Here is an 8312-nt window from a genome sequence, read left to right as displayed (position 1 = left end):
TAAATTAAATTCATTAATTCCAAAATGAGTATACATACAGCAAAATAAAGGCTTTGTGAATGAACTTCCTCCACTTGTGCACTGAGAATATGTCACATCTGCATCTCGAACTGACATTTATACTACCTATATATTGTTAATAGGAAAGGCATTTGTAAAAAAAAAAACATTCATTCAGAGTAGAATTGAACTTCAATATTTTGGAAGGGTTATAAATATACAGTATTTCCAGCATATAAAATGAGGTTCAAATGCAATGTGGTAGAACTTAAATCTTCCACTCATCCTGTATGACATCATTTTATGTGATGGTACGTATATTGCTGTTGCTTGGAGTTTGCAGACATTGTGGTATGTACTTGAAGCTGGTGTTGCACAGTGGAGAAATGGGTTGAATGAATTAAGATATCTTTAGCCAGGTTGTTTTACCCTTTTAACCTCACAACTTCCCTGTGTTGGTGTTCTGTAACATGTTTCATGCCTTACTTTTATAGTGTCTTTTTCTATGTTGCCGAAATTAAAGCAAGGTAGTCAATAGTATTATTTTTCTTTTTTGTTTTAAAAACTACTTGCCAACAGATTACCGTGGCCTCTCATCATCTGTGAAGATGCAAATTTATTTTAAAATTTTCATTACTGGAAAGCAGACCTCGTTTTATTCACCATGTATTCTTAATGTGCTGGAATCTTAAGTAAATTATTAAATGATTTACAAGTGCTTTTCTAAATTGTACGGCCACACGAGTATACATTTAAATTTATTACTCTATTTTGTATAAAGCTTTCGAGTAAAGCCAAGATAAATGTCTACAGCATGCAGTAGCGTAGCCAGGATTTGTGTATGGGGGGGGGGGGTTAAGAAGCATATTCCCCCCTTCCACCATTAAAGCGGGTGGTTTGGGGGTCCTCCCCCGGAAAAATTTGGATTATAAGGTGTAAAATAGTGATATTTGAGCAGTTTTCAATACTTCAAATATTGTAATGGTAAAAATATAATTAATTTTTTAATAAATAAATTGAGTGATGAAGAAAAAAATTAATTAAAGATATTTTAATCAATCCAAGTGCCTTGTCCACGTCCACTCAAAATCATAAATCATGCTCGAAGCTCGACAATACAAAAAAAAGGAATAAAAATGGTTGGGTTTCAGCAGAACTGGCCTATTCCTGAAAACAATTAGCTTTAGCCTGAAGATTTACCGAGTCACCACCTGCTTATAATTACCGCGCTGGTTAAATACAATAGGTGTAAGATATTTGAAACCTTGGGACCCGTCACGGCGTCACAACCTTATAGCTTCTGCTCGTGACAGGGGTAGGGGAAGGGAAGGAGAATCGGTAGGGCTCGCTTACTCTTCCCCTCCAGTGCAGTGGCCGGTGATAGCAGAAAGACACCCAGGCTTTTAGCTAACCTGCTTTCAGATAAGAAAAAAATGTCGTTAAGGGGGGGGGGGAAGGTTAGAACCACTAACTTGCCCCCCGGCTATGCCCCTGACAGCATGTACCATGCTGCTCTCTGTTAGATTATAACGTGAACCAGTTGCTTCACACAAGTGAGTGCGGTACGTTTGCTAGGGAAAATGCACCAGCCGAACGTGGTCGGGCAAACACGGACAGTCAGACGCGACTGTGGCAGGCTTTTCGAAATTGCCTTTTTTTTTTAAAATTATTATTTCCTACATGTATGTTTACAGATTTACATGTTTTCGAAACTCCGTCATGAATGAGCTATACTTTGTTCGAAAGTGCCGTGGCGGAAAGTGGTGCAACGTAGCACGCCGTGGTTTACTTACACCACGATAATTTCGCAACTCCATATAAATCGCGGCGTTGCATAATGCGTGTGTGTTTACGACCGTAGGAGGGGGTGGGGGAGTGGTGAGAAGAGAGGGGGCTGAAAATTGGGGTGGTTACGTTCGCCTGCTTCACGCTTCGTTCGGCCGGGGGCGGGGTTCGGGAAGTCAGAGAGAGAGAGAGAGAGAGAGACAGACAGACAGAGACAGACAGACGCGCGTGCGCACACGTACGCATGTTCAGCTTATCGCGCGCGTACCGCGTCCATCGGCGTGACCTCGCATTTTGCGGACGGGTATCTCGATCTCGCCCCGTCGATACGCCCTCCGAAAATGTCAGCAACGAGGGAGGCTACATAGATGCATCAGCTCGCCGCCGCTTGTTTTCACCCTTCACCGCTCGTAAATGGTTTGAAGGTTCGGAAGAACAGCCCAATCAACCAAACTTTCTGTTTATCAACTACATTAGGTATATTTAATAATTATCTCTTAGTTTTCAAACAGTCCTATCTTCACATCGTGTACAATGGTTGAAACGTATTTACTCAAATGCATAAACTGTATTTTTTTTTTGTAAATGGAGCAGAAATATTCATGTAAAATTACAGATATTTGTAAATTTGTACATTTACTTGTAAAATAACCTGTAAAAATACGAAATATTGCACAGATTAATACTAGGTTCGGATTCTTACCGTGTTGACCCAGTACCTACAATTGTTGGAAGTTATTGGTAAACCGTCCCCTGGAAATATTTACAGTATTAACTGCGCACTTTAATAGAGCATAATAAAACAAAATGAAGTTCAATTATTGTTTATTTGATCATCTTTTTCATGGTTAAAAAAAATATGATTCAATGATTGTCGTTACAATTTGTTCCTGATGCGGTTTGGTGTAGCCCAGAAGATTAAACAGAACAAATTTTGTATCTTTAATAAAATCTCTTCTGTAAAAAAGTAATTTTTTAAGAGGGTTTAAAATATTTACTTTTTTTTTTCTATCAGGTTACATTGGTAGAATCTCATAGATATGGGTAACGTTACAAAAGTGGTATGTTATACTTTTAATGAAACGAGGTTGAAAAAATGTATATATATTTCCTGCGAAGTTTCTGGCCCCGTTCTTGGTCGTGGTTTAACGAGCAGCAGCACCTTCGGTAAAGGAAGGACATAAAGACTCCACGTGCCCCAGATAAACTCAGGGCCGGCGCGTCCATATAGGCGAACTAAACCGCCTAGGGCGCCAAGTAGCTGGGGGCGGCGCAGCACGACACATAACAGCTCATATCATATGTTTAACGATTATTGAAACTAGATGAAAATGGATTTTTGTAACAGTTTGGAATGTTTATATTGATATAAGTAATTACTTATTTTAAGTCCACGGTGACCTGTTTATGATTTGTAATAAGTAAAAAAGTAAAATAAAAAAAAACACAAGCCTGCTTACATTTGATTGTTGACAAAATCTTAGGCTTATGTGATGTATTTTGAGGGAAGGAAAATTTTTTTTGGGGTGTCCGGGGGGGGGGGGAAGGGGGGGGGGGGGCGGCTTTAAGGTTTTTCGCCTAGGGCGCCAATTTACCTTGCACCGGCCCTGGATAAACTTAAAACATAAGCACCTGAACCTAGAGCACCTTTTTTTTCGCTCTTTCGACGCTAACAACACCGACGGAATCATCGCCGGCGGTAGGGAAGGAAGGAAGCGCATGTTGGTAGCGTTAGTAGCGTCCATTATCTCGGAACACACCCCCACCGCCTGTGACACGTGGCCACACGGTGAAGCGACGTACCTCAAGGCTGCGATATGTTACTCGGTTACCGGAGGATTTCAAAGTTTCTTACTGCTTACAATGTCGCAGCTAGCAGCTCCACCGGACCAGTGGCGTAGCCAGGATTTGCGTATGGGGGGTGTTAAGAAGCATGCCCTCCCCCTTCCCCCTCGTATTAAAGCGGGGGGTCCGGGGGTCCTTCCCCGGGAAAATGTGGATTTTAAGGTGTAAAATAGTGCTATTTTAGCAGTTTTCGGTACTTAAATTTAAATATTGTAATGGTAAAAATTTTATTAATTTTAATATGAAATTTGTTTGAGTGATGAATAAGAAATTAATTAAAGATTTGGTGCTAAGGGGGGGGGGGTTCGAACCCCTACCCCCCCCCCTGGCTACGCCCCTGCACCGGACCACGGGTTCACTGGGTGTTTTGTGTGATGTGGGAGATCGGGGTAAGCGACAGCGGTCTGAGGGCCGAGGGCACAGCCAACTGTCTGGTTAGCTGAGTGAGGCAGGGGGCTAAGGTGGTGACTATGCTGGATGGCCTCTGGTCATAGCTGAAACTCCAACACGTTCCCCGATCAAAAGGGGGGGGAGTAATCCCTTGACAGTTATGTCTGAAACTACTTGCTCTGAAAAGTCAAAAATCTATCTGTAAGCCGACTCCTAATCTACCCTAAAAGGGTAGGTTGACGGAAAACTGGTCTACGGGCTGGATAACAGTTGATTACAATGCCAATCTTATTTAGTAAGTGGAATAGAGATATTCACGTCAAATTACACATTATTTGTAAATTTTGTACATTTACCACAAAACAGTGTTCGCAGTAATGCTGGGTTCGGATTCTTACCAAGGCATTTGTGCCATGTGTTGTCCCAGCACATCCAACGATTAAGTTATTTGTAATCCGTTCCCTGAATAGCTTTCCAGTATTAACTGAACACATTACTCAGCAAAATATAATAAAATAAAAGTACAATTACTGAATATTTGATTACCTTTTCCATGGGTTACGGTTTGTTTTGGTTTTAATGAAACATCATTTACAAAAATAACATAATGCGCTAATTTTCTTAAGAAATACTTAGTTTTATCTCCAAAAACGTATTTCATATATGCAAAAATAACAATAGCCATATGTTCTGCAAATTTACAATATCTTTATTATAGTATTACAAACTATTTCTTGGAAACTGGTTTCCAAAGTAATCTTTTGTAAAAGTACATAAATTATTATTTTTTGTGTACGAATGATGATTAGAAATCTTAAAAATTAACATGATTTTCGATTTATATTTTTGTTCTTTCACCCGTACGTCCGTCGAAAGTTAAAGCTTGGCAAGGTTTTGATTGACGGACGGTGTGGGATTTATCGGGCCGTCTGATTGGCTGAATGTCACGTGATTGACGGACGACGAGTGACAGATGATTGTGAATACAGCTTAAGACATGAGTGAAGTTGGTTGAAATGTTTGATTGGAAATATTGACGAGCTAAGGTACTCGGAGTGTGTTAGCATTTTACAAGATTAAAAAAAAAAACTTACGTATAGTGCAGACCAGAAGTATTCCAAGACATAAAAATAAGGGTTTCAGTGTTGAATATGCCACACCTGTACCCTAATCGTATTCCTGGCGCACGATAGGACACGGCCAGTCTCTTATTTTTAGGGAACGAATTTTGGTGTCCCATACGTGCCGCCGATCTGTTGCCCAAATTCCGCGCATGCGCAGGGCTCATTTTTTCCGGTGCTTTCGTCCAGATGGCGGAACCGCGTCTGGCGGCAGTAACATGTATGTAGTGATTTTTTGTGATCATCGGGGGACGTACCAAGGCTGTTGGTGTGCCAAAGGAAACTGTGTGACAGCGAAACTATTCTAGAATACATTGTGCACACTTTAATGGTCACAACAAGAAGTTTTAAAAGTTGCGAAACGTCCGATGGAATGCGTTGAAACCAGATTATAGCCTCGGGCAGGGCGCCGTTTTTTATTAAAACGGTTGCCGATTTGTTTCCTCGCCGGGATTCGGGTTACGACACGTTCTGGAATACGGCCCGCGAGCTAGATTGACGGTTGTGTCCCAACATAAGCCTCTAAGGCTGTGAACTGGCGCGCAGTCTTCTCATCGTCACAGGATAACTGTGAAATTTAAGCGGTGACCGTAGCATTATACGGCCTAGAAATGAAGATAAAGATGTAATGCAAGTCCCTTAAGTGCTTTCAAGAATCTTTACCGGTTGTTTTACGCTTAAAAATTACTCTCAAAACATGCGTTTTAGCTGTTTTAACTCTTCTGAAAATACATTTTAAAAACTTAATCCGAAATCAAAAGTACTTTTCGGCCCTCAGCGAACTCTTAAATGCTTTTTCGCAAACAGACCCCACTCGGATATGTTAAGGAGTTTTGAAATCGCGTTGTTTTTTTCCTGAAGCTCTGCGCACCGTGCGTGTGTGCCCGGGTGGATTGGGGGGGGGGGGGGGGCCTTAAAACGAGTTAGTGCGTGCGTCCGGTTGTTTTTCCCTTTGTGTCCGCGCGCACGGGAGGTGGTGCCCGCAACACCGGGCCTACGAGCAGATGGCAGCAGCAGTCCACTCCCGGCCCTCCGACGTCTCCCAGGGAGTGTTGTAATCCAGATAAGTGGAAGCGCGCGCCCCCCTACCCTACACTCCGCCCCTACTCTTGGGGGGGATGGGGGGCCGCCATCGCGGCGAAGGTCGCGGGTCATCGCGCACCGCCTCCTCCCTCCCGTGTTTCCAACCCCCCCCCCCCCCCGCCCTACCAACACCACCTCCGGGGTAGGCGTCGTCCATATTTCATGGGCGCGCCGGCCGAGCGAACGACGCCTGGGGCCACTCCAGCCGGTGACGCGTGCCGCATGCAGATGGCTCTGCCGGACCCCCCTCCATTCACCCCCTCCCCCCCCCCCCACCCCCTCCCTTCCCAGGTCACTGGCGGACACGGCGGTGCCTCTCGCGCGCTCACTTCTTCTTGAAGTCGAGGGTCCTGCCTGCTTGGAGGCTCCTCCAGTAAGTCCAACCAGTACCACACCTGTGTATGTGTGTGTGTGTCTATATATACACACACACACACACACACACACATATATATATATATATATATATATATATATATATATATATATATATATACACTCAGGGGCGTAACAACAAGGGGGGGGGGGCAAGGATATTTTGCCCCCCCCCCCTTTCTGAAACCTTGAAGTGGGGGCAAACGGGGGCAAAGAAAGTGCTGTGTAATCAATTTTTTGATAATAAAACTGCTTAAATGGCACCATTTTCCACCTTGAAATACAAATTTTCCCGGGGGAGGACCCCCGGCCCCCCCGCTTCAGTAGGAGGGATCGATGATTCTTTATAAAAAGGTATATTGCCCCCCACCCCCCGTGGAAATTTAGTTGTTGCGCCCCTGTATATACTTATTATTTTGAAGTGAAACTTCTTCGCTGAGGGGGGCTACAATTTTAGATAGTTACGAAAAATTCCGATCGCGTGAGGGGAACCGGTAGCGGTGGAGACGGCAGGATAGAGGTATAGAAATGTGACGCAGCGTACTTGCACACTTTAATACTCGCATTTATGTGCACACTCGCATAGGAACTCACACTCTTACATGTGTACTTGCACACTTGCATACTTCCACATCGCATACTCGCGCACTTGAATATACTTTCATACTTACACAGACGTCGTTGGGTTTCTTTTTCTGTCGCGTTTGTGGCATGGACCTGCCATTGTATTTTATTTCTTAATTAATTATGAACTTATTTTCTGATTATTTTAGTTTTTTTAAAATTACATTTGTAATTTAGTTTATACACTTTATATGTTAATAATTTAATTATATTTAACTTTTGGTAAATTTTGCTCTTGATATTATTAGGTTGGCAATGACTTTGAAAATACTGGAACGAGTAGGAAGCTCGGGTGAAACAGACGCTTTGTTTTAGTTTAGGTTTGTAGTTAACTTTTTAATTAACTTTTTAATGGTAATGTTATTTATATTTTTTTTGGGGGGGGGGGGAGGGGGGGAGCGTAGACACTTTAAAGTTTTTTTATTATTTATATTTGTAGTTCCGTGTGCATACATACACGAAGCTCTAGAATGCGCGACCAGTGTGTGTGTGCGTACGTGCGGCGTACAGGGGCAGTTTAATGGAGATGTGCGGTTGTGGCAGGTCACGCGAGCCGGGAAGCCTACAACTCACGTAATTTCGGTTCCCTACCACGTTCGTGCAACTTCGGATTTCTCTCAAAAATTGAAATTAAAAAAATTTCGAAGGGTTAGGTTTGGTTAGGTTAGGTTAGGTCAGTCACAACATGCTTGTTTTCGTTTGAAACTTCTGATTTAGCGGCTGAAGTGGCGTTAGTACCAAAACGCAAAACTTCGGAAATCTTCGGAAATTCATTGCAGGGAACCCTAAACTACGTGAGTTGTAGGCTTCCCCCACGCGAGCCGCGCCACACGTGTTCCGAAGCTGCGCGTTGCGTGTGCACGTGACGCGACGCCGTGAGCGGGAACTTCTCACAAAGGAAGGAAGCGTGACGCGAACTTGACAGCAGGATGTGTTCAGCCAGGTGACGTGTCCCTGTGCTTGTGTGAGAGCTGCGCGCGTCGAAATTCGAAGCGGGATTCTCGCAGGCGGAACCGCGCAAACAAACCAGTGTTCGGCCCGCTGCAGGGAAGCTTTGACAGTGTTGGAGATCTGATGCTCTTGGAAGGT

The sequence above is a fragment of the Bacillus rossius genome, chromosome 11 (genome assembly GCF_032445375.1).
Source record: "Bacillus rossius redtenbacheri isolate Brsri chromosome 11, Brsri_v3, whole genome shotgun sequence".
In the NCBI taxonomy this organism is placed as follows: Eukaryota; Metazoa; Arthropoda; class Insecta; order Phasmatodea; family Bacillidae; genus Bacillus; species Bacillus rossius.
Note: the sequence above shows the minus strand (reverse complement) of the source record.